This window comes from Achroia grisella, unplaced genomic scaffold (genome assembly GCF_030625045.1).
Source record: "Achroia grisella isolate CSIRO2021 unplaced genomic scaffold, CSIRO_AGI_Agris_v1 utg1239, whole genome shotgun sequence".
Taxonomy (NCBI): Eukaryota; Metazoa; Arthropoda; class Insecta; order Lepidoptera; family Pyralidae; genus Achroia; species Achroia grisella.
The window spans coordinates 600,445-620,483 of record NW_026712602.1 but is presented as its reverse complement, the minus strand read 5'-3'; the positions used below and the strand labels follow the sequence as shown (position 1 = coordinate 620,483).

Genomic DNA, 20,039 nt, shown 5'->3' with positions numbered 1-20,039 from the left:
GTGCGTAGAACCAGGTAGAATGGCAGTTGCCCCACCCAACTTGTTTGGAAGTATTTCAAGTATTTACGTAAATGTATGGCAGCCATTGTTTTGATTGGGATAGTGTCCAAGTTGGTTGTACGGGCTATGATTTGAATTATAATAGAATGAAGTCCTGATATGTATCATACACATACATAGATATATATGTATTAATATTTCAGTGTTTCTAAGATAAATAAGTTTCACGTATTTAAATCGCAAGGTACCATGTTATGTAACTGTACTACATATTACGTTAGATATTAGGAAGTTACAGGGTACTCAGGTAGTCAGGCGTAACATTATTATATATTTTAAATAAATGTGGTGGCATTTAAAAAAAAAAACAATAAATTTCTCGAGATGGCCACAAATAACTGTAACACAGTTTTTTTTATAAACTAATAATAATGTAGTTATTTACGATCTAAACATGTTATTGTTAAAATGTTAATGGGTATAAATAAACTCTCTAATTCTTTATTTATTTATATATATTTTATAGTTGGCTAAAATGTAGCGATCATTTCTTTTTAAATTCTTTAACGTTTTTAGACATCATGTCATATAAATTGCATATACCTTAATGCGTATCAAGATTTATGAATAACACTAAAATCTCTATCTTATCTTAGGTAATAAATAATTTTCAACCTAATATATTACCTACTATTTTGGATTCTAGAATGTATGACTATGACTTTTGTTTAAAAGGTTACAAAATAACTAGATTTATTAGATATGTATTTTTGTTGATACTAAATCTTATTGTATGCTAACCGAATGGCCTATTTTGTATTATATATTTGACTTTGTGAGTGAAATTCTGTTTTTTAATGGTATATTATTAAGGAAATATTCAGCTATAATATTGCCATGTTGAAGAGTACATAATATACAGAGTATAAGCTCTACAGAGTACAACAGTCAATACAGACAGAGAGCAATAGTTAAAGCTGACAACTGTGGGCTAATTATGTAACACGATATGAAATTGTTTCTGTTGAAGTTGTGATGCAATATGAAATCATTTCAATTTAAAAAATGCGATCAAGTAAGGTCGAATGACCGCAACATAAATCATTTCTATCGATAAAACACTACTATGAAGTTGCAGCGGAATATTGTTAATCCGACCAATTTAAAAAGTCAGTACATTAGATAGCTTATACCTTTAGAGGGATACATTTTAATTTATTGGGTTGTTACACTAGTTGGTTGATTTGAAACAATTTTTATTGCGTTCAAAAATTACAAAATATACTGCAGCGTTCACTTGTTCTTTTATTTTAATTTTATTAATAGACATTTAATAAAATAAAATAAAGAAAGTCTATTCTATTCTAATGAAAAAATAAGGTTAATAATTTTGAATATAAAAGCATATTTTATACAAACTATTTATAATCATTAATAATATTAATCTAACCTACAAATTAAATTTTCTTTTCTGCTATAGATACCTAGCTAAGTACGTAGGTATCCATATAAATTTAAAATGATATGGGCACATCTTTTTAAATTTGTACATAATTGTAAAAACTTTAAACAAATAAATTTATTTACTTTAAACAAATCACAGAGCATCATAAACGTTGTATTCCGTTCACAGAGCACCGTATTCATTGAAATAGTTTTTTAATTATATTAATATCATAATCAACCCTAATTTTATATTAAACATTTACTCTAGTTAATACAACAATCTATGTGATTTGGGACGAAAATAAAATATCGAATTGGCAACACTGATGTCGTGTTGTGAGTCGTGACAATTTTCCCATTTTAATAAATTTAAAACCTTTTCACGACTTTCTACGTAATATTTAATATAATAAAAATATATGTAATACTGAAAATTACCAAAACAAGATAAATAATGCTGCTAATGCTGATATTTTAAAGATTGTAACCAAAAGAAACACCTTCTAAATTGTTTCTCATAATGTAAAAACCGTTTCAATTCCACGCTGTCATTTCGGCAAAATAGCGATTACGTGACGTTGCAACGAGGTTACTAAATCGACATTCGATAGAAATAATTTTTATCGATATGTAAAGTTGCGTTTACGTTGCAATGCTAGTTGACAGCGTCAAATGGCGTCTATATGATCGCATTATTGACAGATGACGTCATTTTCACTACGTTACATACGAAAATCGTTGCGAACGAAGTTACATAATTAGCCCACTGGTATTAGTCTTGTAGCAACAGTCTTCAAAGTCCTAAAAGTCTAATAAAAACTTGAATACTACAAGAAATATTATGATAATCACCACTGGAATGACTCAAATGGTTATGTCACCAGTACTAAAGTTACTGGTCCGGTTAAATATAGCAGGCGCCCAGTGGATAAAATGCAATCGGAAGTCATTTCAATTTTAAGATTTCATGTCATTACAGTTAAAGATTTAATCTTTGATAACCAAAAGAGCATGTGTGTACATGTGTGGGTGTGCGAGTGGGTGTGTATGTGTATCGAACGCATGGTACATATATGTACATGGTAATGTGGGTAATTTAATTAGTGTAATGTATTTTTTAATCAATAATCTAAATATATTTATATATATATTTTTTAATTTGAATGTCTCAATCATAGCGGTGGATGAAAAGAGTTTGAGAATCTATAGACTACAGTATATGTAGTGGTGAAGCGATTAAATTGGTTCTTTATTATTTTGAACATGGGTGGGCTAGTGTAATGTAAATTATTTTTTTATGATACCCACCGTTAACCTTACCACCGTGATTATATTCCGACGGAGATAAAGTTATAAAGGAAGAATTAAGTAGTATTAAATTGTATTTAATCTATAGGTTTAAAAACAAATCAAAAGGGAGATCTGTTCTCAATTGAAATTTATTTCTTGATGAGACTAGCTTACGTTATATGATTATTAGGAGGATATTTGAATGGTTTACTTTTTTTGTAGAACAAGGTCTTACAATTTTTATTTATAATTATTTTTTTTTTTTTAATTTATTTAGGTCAACAAACAGTTACACATTATATATATGACTTATGGCTATTTACTAATAAATTTTAACAAATGTGTCACCCACTACGTTAACCACTTATACACAATAATTGCCCTGGACAATTCTCTTTGATAACCAAAAGAGCATGGTTATGCATGTGTGGGTTTTTTTTCTTTTCTTTTTCGGACTACTCTGATGCTGTTAGGCGCAGCTGGCCTTTGTGCTCGTGGGTGTGTATGTGTATCTATACCAAACCATCGCCATCTAGTTCCAAACTAAGCAGAACTTGTATTATAAGTACAAGACAACTGATATAAATAGTTAGATACACTTTTTTTATAAATACATAAATAATATACATATAAAACACCCACACCAATATAATCAATCATACTCATGAATACAAATGTTTGTATCGTGCGAGGAATCGAACCCGCAAACACCGGAAGTAAAGGCATGTGCTAACCCGCTAGACCACCGAGACGGTCAATTATAATTATACGATTACTAAAATTTCATAATCGTATGAAAATTTTTAATTTTCTTTATCATACATATATACATAGTATAAAACAAAGTCTGACATTCTCTGTTCGTTTATATCTTTTAACTTACCCAACGGATTTTAATGTAGTTTTCAGCAATAGATAGACTGATTCTAGAGAAAGGTATATATGTATAATACATGCGTGTTATAGTATACAACAAGCCGAGAAATTCAAAGATATGTAATGCATACGTGCGAAGACGGAACGGGTTACTAGTGTAAATAAAATACAAACAACAATAAAATAGCTATCTATTTTTTATTGTTACATTATTGGTTTTCTAAATACATAAAAAAACGTGTTTTATAACCCGAACCATATAACATAAATCCATAGTGCCTACATAAACAAAACGTAACAATGCATAGACTTTATAGCCCACAGATGATAATATAAAATATAGTACCTGAACAAAACACATAGACTATACATCCCGCAGATAGCATAAAAATATAGTGCCTGAACAAAACGCAGCAAAATACTACTTAACTATAGATTATAAGGTGGTTATTCATTATGATTCTGATCAATACTCGAGTAATTTGTAAGAATTAAAGCAAGTGATCTTTGTGTTTGATTTATGATCGAATTGCTATTAAATAGTGTAATGATCTTTAATAGTCTATCGCTATTCATATAGTACAGTGGTTCCCAAACTTTATTGTATTTTAGGACAATGGCAACACAATGGTTAGTTCTTACATTTTGGTATGGTTACTCACAAAAAAATCATATTAATATTTTTTGTTACTACTGTTATTGATTATTTGATACATATATTTAATAGCCTGTTTGTTAAGAATTAATATAGACATTTTAAAACTCAAATCACATACATATAAGCAATCAAGCGTGAAACATAAAAGACACAAAAAACTCACATTGTATGTATAGTATATATGATATAGTATATATGTTAGGTTATTATTTATTATATAGCATTTTATATCGGTGATTGAGGTAAACTTTATACACTATTTAAAGTATACATTTTAATATATTTTAAATACGAAAATGTGTCTTTCTGTTCTTTACCTTTTCACGGCTAAAAGACTGAGTGGGAGTTAAAATTTTATGTAAAAAAGCAGACAAAGTCGCGGGTAACTATTAGTAATTTATCATCCGGTACTCTATACGAAGAATTTTATGTAGTACAATCTTAATTGTTATGATATTTAGAGCGATCTAGCTGTTTTCAAGGTCCAAATCTAATGGGATTTGTTGTCTTGATTGTTCCGCATAAGATAATGCTTATATCCCGGATTCGTGCAGCAATTGAAGTTGCTACAGACGGATAAAATTAACAGATATATATCATACAATATGATTACGTTTTAGTACGGGCGTGCGTATCTAAATTTTGTTTGCTTTACGATATTGTACTCGGAATGTCTGTTCCATAGCGAATTGTGCAAAGACGAATATAAATATGTATATATACTCTGCTCCTATTGGTTTGAATGGGTCTTGGTTATATAGCCTGTAGTTATACAGCCTCCCTAAACAAATGAGCTACCCAACATAAAAACAATCGAACAAATAGTTCCTTAGATTAGTGCGTTCAATCAAGTAAACAATTTTACTTCATAATATAACAATAGGCTCTGTGAAATATTTTGAAAACAAAAAGATAAGGAACATGATAAGATATTAACAATTAATTGCAAAAATAATAATCAAAATCAACGCAAAATTTGCCGACGGAATTACGTAAAAAGATACTTTATGTCGAGAAGCGAAGATATCCCAACAAACAACTATATCATTGCATTAACAGTATTTATTTCTATAATCTATAGAAAAAGGAGACTTCTTATTTCTTAAAAAATATACCATAACCGCATTAATTTCAGTTGGGTTAAACAGAACTGTCCATATCGTAATGAACACAGCACTTGACCTGCTCGCATTACGCCAGGTACATTCTGAATCCAACTAGGCGATTGGCGAACCTACCTTAGTCTCTCGGATTTGGTTTATTATAATTGTATATTAATTAAAAAGGTAAACCCGTGTAAATTATTCCTCTTCTCTCTCTCTCTCTCTCTCTCTCTCTATCTCTCTCTCTCTCTCCCATATGACGTAGATAAAGTTGCGCGGGTTAACTAGTATTTGGTAACCAATATGAACAAGAATTAAATATCAGCTCGCACTATTAACTTTGAAAAGGACCTCTGGTATAGGCAATAAAAACAATACTTTACATTTTAAACCTCGAAGTGTAATACATATACACACAAACACAATATAACAGACGCTTTATGCCGAGTTGGTTGCTTCTCATCTTTATGACACATAAAGCCATCTCCACTTTTGCATCAGTAACATTTATTTTTCTGTATCTCATACATGCTATGTGTTTTTTAATTAATGAATGCAACATTTATCTATCTCCCTATCTATGTTTTGGTCTAAACTTTTCATTATAAAACAGCCAGTTCCATAGATAAGAAGGGTCTAATATTTAACGTTGCGTGTTCATTTAACCGCCCACTTGCCAACGCTGTCAGGACACAATGGGAGGACTTCCGTGCTGGTGGTCAAATGAGCCATTTGGACGGACAGGTGTGTGGGGAGGCTTAATTGGCTACCATGTTCCGTGGTAGATATCTAGTTTGTATCGAAGTATCGACTTATTGATACGCTTCGCACACTGTAGAACATTCTTAGTCTGTGGTTTATTTTTTTTATTGGTCACCCACGCAACTTCATCGCGTCACATATAAAGAAACATATTACATGGTGCCACTTGTAAATAAAAATATTACATAGATATTGGATCTTCCCAATGTGAACAAAGGTGGACATAATCCCAAAAAGAGATTACCAGCTAAATTAACGCAATGACTTAGTAATTAAAATTACTTATAAAACAATTTCTTTGTAAAAAAGTTTATTATAAAATTTAAGAGTTTATAAACGATAATAATGTTTTTGCAAAAAAAGGTAACTTGAAATTCATAGCGTTAGAAATTATGAAGTTAGCTATCAATCCTTGTCAATGTATATTTACTTAGAACAACATTTATTTAAAAGAATTTTTAAACAAGTTACTTCTTGTGACGAGTCTGCGTTTCGAATGAGTGGTAGAATAAAAAAATGCGACTATTCAAAAGTGCTTATATCATGTTTATTTGAATTTCTGTTTCGATTTCTATTAGCGGACACATACTTAGTCTGTGGTTTATTTTTTTTATTGGTAACCCACGCAACGTCACGTTACATATTATTTTTTATTTCACTTGTTAGAAGAAGAAGAAGAGATCTCTTTTAACTAACATTTTCTTAGTATGGTGGTTTTTTATTTGATTTTTTTATTGTCTTATTGGTGTCATATAACGTAATGAAATCTGTGCTGTTCATGTATATAGTTAACAGTAGTTATTTTTCATCAGTCTTAGTCTGTTTGTTTGTCATTTCAGTCACATAAAAAATATATTATTACTATGTCTGTGCCTTGAGATTACATTTTAATCCTTCTCAAGTCGATGACCCCTACCTTTGCCACCTGCAGTCTAAACAACGAAGCAAACGGAGCGAATCTAGATAACGGTAAGAAATGATAAACTGGCCGACTATGATCGGCCTGGAATTGGGTCGGAACCGAACCTAGTATCTACCATTATAACAAGATGTATCGCTTCTTTGCTAATACCAGTGGAAGGTTTATGTGTTTAGAGAACTATGCACTAGTACTCGTGATATTAGCAAAGATTTAAAATGTACAAATAATTAAAATAAATACATATATATATTTTAAATCTCTCTTAACTAGGCCTTATTTTATTTTAATTATTTGTACACTTTACTTCAATGATTGTAGATAATATGTTTTAACAGAAACCCTTGTACTAGGAGTTGGCCTGCAGCCGCTCCATAAGTCCTTCCGCGGGTTTGCAGTGCCATCTGCACTCGTCCCTATCGTCCGGTGAAGCTGTAAAGACCAGCTGCGGGCAACAGCATTAGAGTAGTTCAATTAACAACCCGTCTCGTCTTCACATATTGTAATAGAATAGAATAGAATAGAATAGAAAATCATTTATTCAAATAAACTTACATTGAAGCACTTTTGAATAGTCATTACATTTTTTTTAATCTACCGCTCATTCGGAAAGCTGTCTCATCACAAGAAGAACGAGCAAGAAACTTGCGTGTTGCTCTTTTAAATAATTTTATTATTACTTTACATTTTTAAGTTTAAGTGTGTGAATACAAACCACCAATTAGCACTAATTCAATTAAATACTCAAAAAGAAAAAATATTGAATACATAACCAACTGGTTAAACAATTAATACGAGGAAATCAGTCATAGTGATTAGAGCAGACCAGTCCCTACAAGCAGCACCCGATCACGAGTATGACGGATGAGCCAGCCATCACTGCGCTCGACCATATTTTAGGGAGCCCAATGACCCGGCCCACCACGCACAATAATTGTAACGACCTCCAATTTTTTTAAATAATAATAGCAAGTAATGATTTTCCTACGACTCGGTAATTGACTACATCTTTGGTTATTTCCAGATATATCATCAGGGTATGCCATTGGTGCTGTGGCTATACGACTACATCTTTGCTGTAAAAGTCAGCTGCAGTCAACACCATTAGAGTAGTCCGAAGAATTAAGCTCAAGGCTTGTGTCGAAGGAATCAGAAATCTTTACACAAACTTTAACATAATATAGGCTTCTGTTCAACTAGGTACAACACTAACCAATATTACATCGGAATATAATTTATGAACAACAATAAAAAAAAAGGGAAAGTATGTGTGCAGTCTGGGTATGTATGCGTGCAATTGTGTGCATGTGTGTAAATATATATATATATATATTTTTAATGGATGATACTGGAATGGTGCCCCTCCCTGCGTAAACGGTTTACGCTTGTGAGGCATCAGTGGAGGATGATAAAGATGAGCACAAGTTCGGCATTTTGACGGCCTCGGTGGTCTGGCAGTTTAGCATACCACCTTATTTTCCGACGGTCGCGGGTTCGATTCCTCGCACAGTACAAATAATTCTATTGATGAGTATCATTGTTTGCATTGGTCTGGGTGTTTCTTATGTATATTATATGTGTGTACAAAAACTGTATTTAAGTATCAGTTATCTAGTACCCATAACACAAGTTATGCTTAGCTTTGTTAGATGGCGCTATGTTATTGTCTAGGATTATTTTTACTTAATTTTTATAGTTACTCAAAATTTTCCTAGTCATCTGACATAACAAAGTTTTATAGACTATTAGACGCTATTACTTGTGCATATAACAACTAACACGTTAATTATACACATAGTGTGAAAATGCTCCCGCATTCCACTACGTGAGAACTGTCTTTGTTGTGTGGTGCAAGTTATAAGAGCAGCGGGAGAGGCTGCTATAATTCCATTTCTAATTTACTAGTTACTTGAAACAGCTTCGCATGGGTGTACATGTTCTATAAATATATTTTATTTATTATTATTCGACACATTACAATTCTTTGAATATCTCGATTTGTTCTATACTAGAACAGGCATGTGTTAACATGTAAACCTTTCTCCTGATCCACTCTATCTATTGCTAAAACTGCATTAAAATCTGTTAGTCTGTCGTAGTTTAAGATCGAAGCAAACAGACAGCGGAAGCCGCTTCATTTTATGGTATATAAAGATGTATATTATTATTAAACAAAAGATCTAAATGTACTGTAAAATATACTTTTGGTTCTGTACATTTAATTATGTTTAATATTAGGATATTAATAATTAAAGAACTACATCCTGTACAATATTTTACAATACTGTAACGCTTCAAAAATAAATTAGTACAATATAAAAAATTACATCTATGATCTACGTAAGATTTAATATTATATTTTTTTTATAGTTTGCAATTATACGTACAGTCGTACATATATAGTTTTCCTCAATAAAATGTTATATACCATGGGAAATTACTTAGATTTTTAAAAACTGTTTTATTTATTCAAAAATGTTTTTTTTCTATAAATTTGTGTTATTAAAAAAACAATAGTATAAATTTAGTAATTTGTTTTGACAACAAAATAAATAATTACTAAATTCTTCTTCGAATTTTCCTACCAGAGGGAAGACATGGTTATCTATTAGAATAATTGTGTTTAACATTAATCGCTATCTCTTACAAATTGCACCGTACAGATTCATAAGACAGATTGTAACTTTACCGACAGTTAACAATATAAATTACCGCCTAACGAACGACCATTAATGTTAAATTGGTCGCGGCCGAAATAAATCCTATCGTGTTTTTGTATTGACACTATTCAAATTATTTGTCGAGGTATTTGACCTCGGGTTGCATTAGGGATATTAATATGGTCAACTGTACTTTATTAATACAAGCGACCCGTCCCGGCTTCGCACGGGTGGGTTACAAATGTTTGAAATTCTCGGCATGTTCTATGTTATAACATTCATATAAACATATAACCGTTATAATAATATTAATATTAGTGACCCAGGACTGTACACACAGCGCCATCTAGTCCCAGGTTAAGCAGAGCTTATGCAATGGGTACTAAGTAGTACTAACCAACTGATATAATAACTTTTTTTTAAATTTTGTATGATAGAAAACACGCAACCAATACAAACAATTACATTCATGAATATAAATGTTGATACCGAGCAAGGAATCGAATCCGCTACCATCGAAACTAAATCAGTGTGCTAAACCGCAAGACAACCAAGCCGATTGTAATGATTATTGACTATTAAAAAAAAACTTCCCTAATTATATTCTACCCGTGTTGTAACTCACAATGCCTTCGGGCACCATAGCTGAGGGACACTAGTTCCAATCCAATCAAATCAAGCAGTTAGTAAGTAATTTTATCAATCTAATACTAGTATTTAACTACTTTATTTCTACACGCACAACGGCCCAAACGAGAGCCTATACGGATAATAGTGCCCAAATATACAATACTATTTTTTTTTATTGGGTTGTTTGGGTTATTATCAGGTGCTTGGACCTGTAGCACTGTGACCTACACAGATCTATTGCGCTCGCCGTTTTTCAGAGTACGCCACCTAGACCGACAAACATACACAATACTACCTTATTTCTTTCGCAAAGTTGCAGTACATGCGTTATTACGTAGCATGTAAGATTATGTATTGTATAACTGTTGTTTCGGTCCGACTGGTAAGATAACAAGAATTGCTGTCGCAAGAGGAACAACTTATTTTAAAGATTAGGTGGTATAGTTAACCCGTCTACATCAAATTCAATATTAAACGCTGGCACAATACCAGTGGAGTATGAAAGAATAAAATAAAAAGTAGGTTCTATAGCCCTTACTATAGAATTGTCTTGTAATATAATTATTTATTATCGTCTCCAAGTAAGATGAAGAATAAGGTCAAAAGGCAGACCTTTTTTCCTAGAGATATATGACATTTATACATAGTTAAAGTTACTAATAAATTACTGAGTACGGAATGACATAGTAAACCTCCGTAATAACATTACATATTTTTGATACCGTTCCACCATATACCATTTATCATTGAGTGCCTGTCAGCTATAAGCCATTTCAATTACATAAAGAAAGAGCATCTTAAGGTAAAGAAAGCTGGAGCGCACAAGTACAAATCACAGATGCAATCACCAATAGATTAAAATTGAATAATTAAATTAAAAAACACCCAATTATATGGCAATTTTTTATCAATATCCTACCGACAGACCTACAGAGTATAGAATCTACCAACCTTATTACTCACACATTATTTATATCCAAGCTGTCTGTAAGAGATTGCATTAAGCACACTTAAGCAAAAACATTCCTTTTGTATGTACTTATTATTTCAGTGTGCAATAAAGACTTTTTACTATCATTATTTATTACATTGCACCATCATGGTTTCAGCCCGGAAGACGTCCACTGCTGAACAAAGGCCTCTCCGAGTTTTGGGAGAGGCCTTTGTCCACGACGACCGGTTCTGCACTGCTCGCATGCAACGCTTTCCAGCGATCTTGACCAGATTGTCGGGCCACCTTTTCGAAGGCCTTCCTACGCTGCATATTTCGGTCCGCGGTCACCACTCGAGGACTTTACTGTCCCAATATAAATACAATGTTATATACATCTATTATTCTGCCTAGCTATGAGATGTTATCATTTCCGCTATCGCTCCTCTTATGTACCAAACTTACAACCGAACAAGCAAGGCCGCGTGCTCGCGTGGGAACGTAAAAGTAAATCGCTAAATTCCGTTTCATTAAACTTATCTTTATTATCTGTACTGTGTTTATAGAATATGCTAATAGTGGTCACTTTACTGGTCTATATTTATATAAAATCCGGATAACATTTTTTGGGAAAATATACTTTATGGTCATAGCAATAAGAACGCTGTGGCTAGCATAATGCACGCAAAGGTTTCCTCATTGAAATGTCATAGTATATAAATTATGGGTACATTGAAGCAAATGGAGCAGTAAAAACCACAAATGCTAATTTGATACGGTTAATTTAAAGTACAGCATAAATAATATCACTATGACATGGTCAGCTTGACCTCCACGTGGTTCCCCCTGGAAACCATCACGTTAAATTCCTGGTGAATTTATCACGATGCGCTAACTAAACTGACTTTATGCTCAACTTATTCTCCACTGGTGGCACGAGCGTAAACCGTTAGAGCAGGCGAATGCATCATTCTATTATCATCCCTTAAAAAAACATTCGATTATTCGAATCATCAACCACATCGCCTTTATAAATTAAATAAATAAATAAACCAACAAAACATCAGTTTAATTGGTAATTGAACGATCTTTAAATAGCCCCTTTATGTCCATGCGGTGTCGATAATTATCTCGACACAAAAGAAAAATGTAACAACACTATATTCACAAAGCTCGTACACATCTATAGTGATGCGCCGAACAAAAGATCGATGTCTATGATTTCACTCTCTAAATTATTTTTAATTGAAACGTCAGTCAGAACGCGTGTGTACTTTTTGTCTCTTTCCATCGTGAGATTAAAGATATTGTGGTGAGTCATTGTATGTATGTTGGAGGTTATTTTCGATGTATGATCAATTTTACATGAATCAAATGGAAGCTCTATTAAAAATTAATAATAACATTAGTGGTTGCGCGTTGTTGTTTCACTGGGTGGCCTATAGATTAATCTTTCCAATCTGTTTTCCCAAGATATGTTCTAATTTTTTTTGTGTCTTTCCTGAATAGGTCTAATGTTTTAGACCTATTCAGTCCTGAATAGGTCCTGAATAGGACACAAAAAAAATTAGAACATATCTTTTGTGTGTAATTTTTTGTGTCTTGAGACGTCCTGAATAGGTCTAAAACAGTATCCAGTGTTATTAAATTTCAAAATTCGATTTTACGTTATCAAATAAAAAAAAAAATTTTTTTTTCAAATACTTTTATTAATTAATTATTTTTTTGATTAAACGTATCATATTTTTGAATATGATACTTGTAGTTTGGTTTGATTAAATTTAGGACTGGCAACAAAACGAAACCATGTAAATTTAAATACATGTCCTAAATGCTAACAAATCACCTTTGTATTTTGAAGTAAAAAAATTGTCGGCTGACTCTAACGCGATGCATTATACGAATTAAAAAAAATGCAGTGCTATCTTCTTAGTGCAAATTTTTCAAATCTGAATTATATATTTTGAGAAAAAAAAACAAAAAAAACACTTAAAACTGTATATAAGCAACGTTTAGTAGAGTATTGTACAGCCGGTATAGCGGTGTAATAACAATGATACCGAGTTATCCAGTAGTAATAGCGCCAATTTGGCGTCTAGTAATAAATTATCAGCTTTATACGTATATCTTTAATGTACATTTCTGTTCGTATTTAGAAAAATGTTACTAGTTAATTTAGTTTGTTCAGTGATCACTAGATGGCGCTGTGTGAAATGTAGAAGGCGCTTTTAAATTGTTTTTGCTTTTAATGACCTTTTCAATTACGAAATGAATTTTAGTTAGTCGCCGGAAACATTTGAGATAACTATTCTTGTAGACTACTTTATACAAAATCTGCCTGCGTAATAATGATATAACCCTTTGATGTATTTAAAAAATATATACAAATAAAAAAACTTGTATAAATTTGCTAACAAAAGTCGGCCTTATCGCTTAAAGCAATCTCTTAAGGCGACGCATCGCAAATATTGACCTCAGATACCTTAATTTTTCTCAGCAATTACTAATCCTTCGGGGCTGATATTTTGAATTAAGTCCTGATTAATTCCCTATAATGGTCGACTAAGATCTTCATCTTAATTTTCTTAACCCTATCATCCTCATGCTGGTGAATTAGTCGCGATGAGCTAACTGACCTGACCTCATAGTCTTCTTATCATCCTCCACTGGTGCCCCGCTAGAGTATACCATTAGCGCAGGCGATGGCACCATTCCATTATCAATCCTCAAAAAAATTCCTATCATTCTCCATTGGTGCCCCGCTAGCGTATACCGTTATCGCAGACGGGTGCACCATTTCATTTTCAACCATAAAACAGTGCCATCACCACACAGAGATCAAAACAATTGCGTCCTTGTAACAGATTGTTATACGGAAGCTTAAAAATTATCTTTATTACTTTTCTTTATGGTTGAATTTACATTCACGGCGCATGCAAGGATAATCGAATGAGACCATACAAATTATAATAATGCATTTCATTATGTTCCCGACCTACCACAAGCATCCTGCTACTTTCTACTCTCGCCGACAGCGACGCAAGCTATTCCAAACTGTATATTTAACAGCATTAAGTATATAATTATGTGGTTTTAAGAGGACTGTAAAATAATTTTATCTTTACTTGGTTGATTATTATCGACAGACGCCTAAACGGCCTTCGGGACAGAATAACTGAAGATTTAATTTATTATGTCGTTACTGGTTGTTTATGTTATGTGTAGAGACATTTATTTTGATGAAATATTACATATCTGCGATGAATTATTTGGTACAATAACATTAAAAATAATGATTAAATTAATTAAATATAATTTAAAATATAAGTAACGAATGTGTCGCTAGGTAACATGAAAAAAGCACACGCAATCAATTTATATATATTAGTTTGCATTTCCATGAGTAATAAAATAGTAAAAACATTATTCGTAATAATATATGTGCATCATTATCACTCGAAAAATATAAAAAAATTGTAGCTAAGAACAAACTCGAAACGTAAGCTTACAAACAGAGAAAAAACTATCATAATAGCTTCATTCATTTATACACGTCTTTGTTTCTGAAGTTATAAACCAATCAATGAAATGATTTACATACCTTATCGCTAATGGTCAGCTCAATGGAAGAATAACATTTGCAAAGTTATAATCTGAAACAAATAATAATTAATATCAGTCATTTATTTTATTTTAATCAGTAAATATGAATTATATATTAAAAAACGAAATAATATTAAATAATTATTATTACAAAATTATAAAAATTTGAGGAGTTTATAACTGGGATTACAACACGGGGTGTGAAAATTAGAATTTTTTATTCTATATCACTATAAAAAGCATTCGCTCATAATTTAATAATAATACTTTATTTATTACAGGCATTTTTGGCTATTTTGTTTTACAATTTAGCATTACAATTTTCTTAAGAGTTAAAGTTAGTGAATAAAATAAGAAATATATAAAAAAAATAAAAACAAAAATAGGAAAGATAAAAAAACATTTATTATGTAGAAATACAGTAGAATAATCAAGAAACAAATAACTTTTAAACACGCAGACTGGTTACAGAAGTGTCGAGATTCCGAGATGCATTTTTATACATACATCATAATAAATACCAATTGTAATAAAAATAACAAATGGTACATAAACATTTTAGTTTTACAGCTCGGAACTGATTGGACCAGTTTGACCGAGTTCAAAAATTGCTAATATTTTTTTTATTCTACACACTAACTACGAAATCATTCAGTGGAGTTTACATCACGGAGCGAAGTTATTTCTATAGCGCGTTTTAGAATTCGACATCAGCGCCATCTAGTATCACTGTATGTAAACTTATATAATATTCCTGTCTGCTAACTAATAAAATTTGTAAGGTAAATACATTAACTAAATTATAATTAAGTATTTCGAATTGAACATTATATTGGAGTTTGACGCGGTTATTATTTGTAAGTATAATTAGTAAATCACGGATCTTACCACGTTTTATTTTTGTTCCCGATATTTCGGCAGGGTAAACTGTACCCGTGATCATGGCCGTTGAAACACTGCCGAAATATCGGGAACTCAAGATTTACTAATTATACTTATTATATTGGAGGTTATAATAAAAATATTAAAAATTAAGAAAATAGCGACTTCTATGGAGTGCTGACTATTTTGTAGTTTTTGCAGTCAACTGGTGTTGTTTTGTGGAAATAAATTATTGAAATTGAATAGGCACGTTCTTTATCTATACATATAAATAAATTTGGAGTGTCTGTTTGTAATATTGAAATAACTGTTTTTTACTACATGTATTTGAATATAAATACGGTACATACACCAAAATAACATTTTTTACAATTTTTGACTGTCTGTTTGTTTGTTCTGGCTAGTCTTAGTCCCATAAGATCCCATAAAGTCCCATAAGATGTAATAAGGAGTAACTTAGGCTACTTTTATTTTAGATAAATAAAGTTAATTTCCACGCGGGCGATGTCGCGGGTACAGTTAGTATTAATATAAAATAAAATTACATGTAATTTTATTTACTCACTTTACTAAATGAGGTTCTTATATATATTATAACGGTCTGAGTATTGTAGATGTAAATACCCAAAAACATACATTTATGTATTATATTTGTATCAGTCGTCCAGTACACATAATACAAGCTCTGCTTAGTTTGGTACTAAATGGCGCTGTGTGAATTGTTCTGTGAAAAAAAAACAATATCTAATGTACTATTATTTCAAGAATAGATCTATCTATTCATCAAATGTTATCATTACAGAGTATATAACGAAGTCGCTGTCGCTGTCTGTCCGTCTCTATGTATGCTTAAATCGCTACGGATTTTGAAGCGGCTTTTTTTTAATAGATAGAGTGATTCAAGAGGATGGTTTATATGTTTAATACATATACATCCGGGCGAAACCGAAGCGAGTAGCTAGTTTTATATATAAATTATATCAAATATCAAATAATAATTATAATTATTATTTGATATAATTTATATATTATATATTTGATATATCAAATAAAAAATATCAAATATCAAAATCCGTTGCGTAGGTTTCAAGATTTAAGCATACATAGGGACGGACAGACCGCGAGAGCGACTTTTTTTTTATACTATGTAATGACTATAAAAGCAATATGTCTTTTGTACTATAATATTAATAACAAACAAAATAACTAATTTAATTTTATAATAAAATAAATTTATATGACGATTCAATCTTCAATTTAATAATAGCTAATATATAATCTTATTTGACGATTAAGTATCATTTACTGTCTTATTATTATACAAAAGGATAAACCTGTTTTAACTTTAGTAATAAACCTCACCTAAAATGTTTTCTCTTTACAATATACTCGTTAGTTACAAATAGTTAACTATCGACTTACTGCAATGTCCCTATTAAAATATATATTCCCAGTTGCTTGTATCTGGTGCTCGATCATAAGTAGCGGTTGATTTGAAATTCCTAAGCTTTCCGTGTACAGACAGACAGACAGGTGACAGCACTGACTGCGACCGGTAGTCAGGGATACAGATGCCTGTAGGTAAGAATTATACTTCTGGTTTCATAATCCTATACCACAGATAAGAAAATATTACATATAATATTGTAAATTGGAAAGTTTGTTTGTCAATTATAAGTTTAAAGAATGAAATATATTTTTACTAGCTACTCGCCCTGGCTTCGCCCGGGTGTATATGTATTATACATATAAACCTTCCTATTGAATCATTCTATCTATAAAAAAACCGCTTCTAAATCCGTTGTGTAGTTCTAAAGATTTAAGCATACATAGGGACGGACAGACAGCGATAGCGACTTTGTTTTATACTATATAATGATAAATACATTATTTTTATTAATTGAACTAAGGAAAGTCTAAGGAAATGTTGGCTAACTGTGAAATGTCAGTGTGATAATGTTTATATTTTTGATCTCTGTATGATTGGTCATCCGCCCCAGGGAGGTAAAGGTTGGGGCCCCGGGGCGAACCCCTGTGCCCCGGCGTATACTCCGGGGGCAACAACCTCCGGGGGGCTGTATTGAAGCCTCTTATAGCAAGTATAAAATTAAAATAACTGAAACTAATTTACAAAAGTAGTGCCATACTCGAACAGAATTCTTTTATTTTTTTGTTTCCTTTCGAATGACGTTTCCTTGTTTACATTTTTGGTTTCGAATTAAATTCCCTACTACAGTTTTATGGTATGAGTATGGACGACGGAATCCTGTCCTCAAGGATGACGTTTAGCTCCAGCTGCGCATGCGCTGCCCATTTGCAAGATGACAGTGACGATACGTCAATATTGTGGTCGTAATAAGGGCGTTTGTATTTTGTCCTATTAAAATTTCTCGTTCTGATACTGGTAGGTATGCTGCTACCACTGTTTGTTTTAACAAGAGCATGTGACAGACATACACAAAAGTTTTCCATTTAATTTTGTAGAAGTTGGTATATATGTAATTATATTAAATAAAATAAATAATAAATATAAATTAGTGATCGCTAACGGTCGAAATTCGACCATAATTAATCTAAATATGTATATATAACTCAAAGGTAACAGTGATCTATCAACGCCCAAACACAGCCCAAACCACTGGATCGGATCGGGCTGAAATTTGGCATGCAGGTAGATGTTATGACGTAGGCATCCGCTAAGAACAGATTTTGATTAATTCTACCCCCAAGGGGATAAAATAGGGGATGAAAGTTTGTATGGAACTTTATCAATTTTAAACCGATCGAGCTGAGACTTTGCATGCATAAAGCTACTATGACGTAGGCACCCCCTAAGAAAGGATTTTGATAAATTCCAACCCTAAGGGTATCCCCTAATTAACGCGAGTGAAGCCGCGGGCAACAGCTAGTATGATATACAGTTAGACTAACAGACTAACAATATTAATATATTCCTAATTTGGCCATAGCCTTTAAAAAAAAATGTGTGTGTGTAATATTTTTTATTTATTATTTTTTTGTTTTTTATTAGTCTTCTACAATCTTCTTTATATAGACTACTAACTATGCGCGCAGTTTCAGAGGCATCCATCCATACTCACAAAATTTCGCGTTTATAATATTAATAAGATTAAGATAAGTGTGCGAAATTACATACTCATCCGTCCGCGCAAACTTCGTAAAAAGGGGTACAACGTTTTTGCTTCACGTATATATAGATATACAGATATTTTCTTGTTGGGAATAGTACCTACTTACTTTCAATTCAATATATCGAATAGATGATCGAGAATGTGAATGAAATGAAATATTGAAAATACAGTCATACATTTACTTGCCATTCAGTGAATTGCGATGCAAATCTATCGCCGGAGCCGTCTCTATAATATCGATAATGGTTATAGATAACTGATCTGATGGTAGATAGTAAAGTAACCCTACATACTGGGTGGCACCATACACATTCTATCTATTTATCTTCACGCCAAGTCCTTTAGAGTATATGCAGAGAGTACGTAATGCTATAATAATAATAATCTCAGGACAATTCACACAGCGCCATCTAGACCCAAGTTAAGCTAGCTAAAGCTTGTGTTATGGGGCCTAGACAACTGATACAAATACATAGATAATTTTTTTTCGTAAATATGTATTTACGGAAAAAAATTATCTATGTACTACATGTTATACATAGAAAACACCCAGACTGATACAAACAATCATACTCATTTGTGTCGTGCGAGGAATCGAACCCGCGACCATCGGACGTAAAGCGGTGTGCTAGACCGCTAGACCACCGAGGTCGTCAAACCTTTATCATTAAAACACAGAATTCTTGTTGGTGATTCTTAAGAACATGAAAAAATAAGGGCCAAGCCCAGGATTTAGTTATATTTTTATGTAATTGGGGAACACCTTTGCCCAGCAGTGGGACAACATACGAGTAGATTATTAATAATAATATTGTAAATGGGCATCAGTTTGTCGGTGATCATCTGTCACAGGTCCATCTTAACATCTCCATACTATCTCTCTCTCTCTCTCTCATCTCTTATATTGTTATTATTATTTAAATACTCGTTTGTAAGATGAAACAGTCAATCAGTTACATTGCTAGGAATTAGGCCAGCAGGTCATATTACTATATACATATAAATAAAATTGGAGTGTCTGTTTGTAATATTAAAATAACCGTTTTTTTACTACATGCATATGAATATAAATACGGAACATAATAACATACACCCAAAAAACATATTTTACAATTATTGTCTGTCTG

At 32.0% G+C, this 20,039-nt stretch overlaps 1 protein-coding gene across 1 annotated transcript in view; it reads right to left on the bottom strand.

Annotated features, from left to right (window-relative positions):
- Positions 1-20,039, bottom strand: part of LOC131854564 (uncharacterized) — a 126,608-nt gene that overhangs the window by 40,186 nt on the left and 66,383 nt on the right. The window contains exon 3 of the mRNA XM_059205681.1: positions 14,877-14,928. The gene's annotated coding sequence lies outside the window, so the exon portion shown is untranslated. The remainder of the gene's footprint in view (positions 1-14,876; positions 14,929-20,039) is intronic.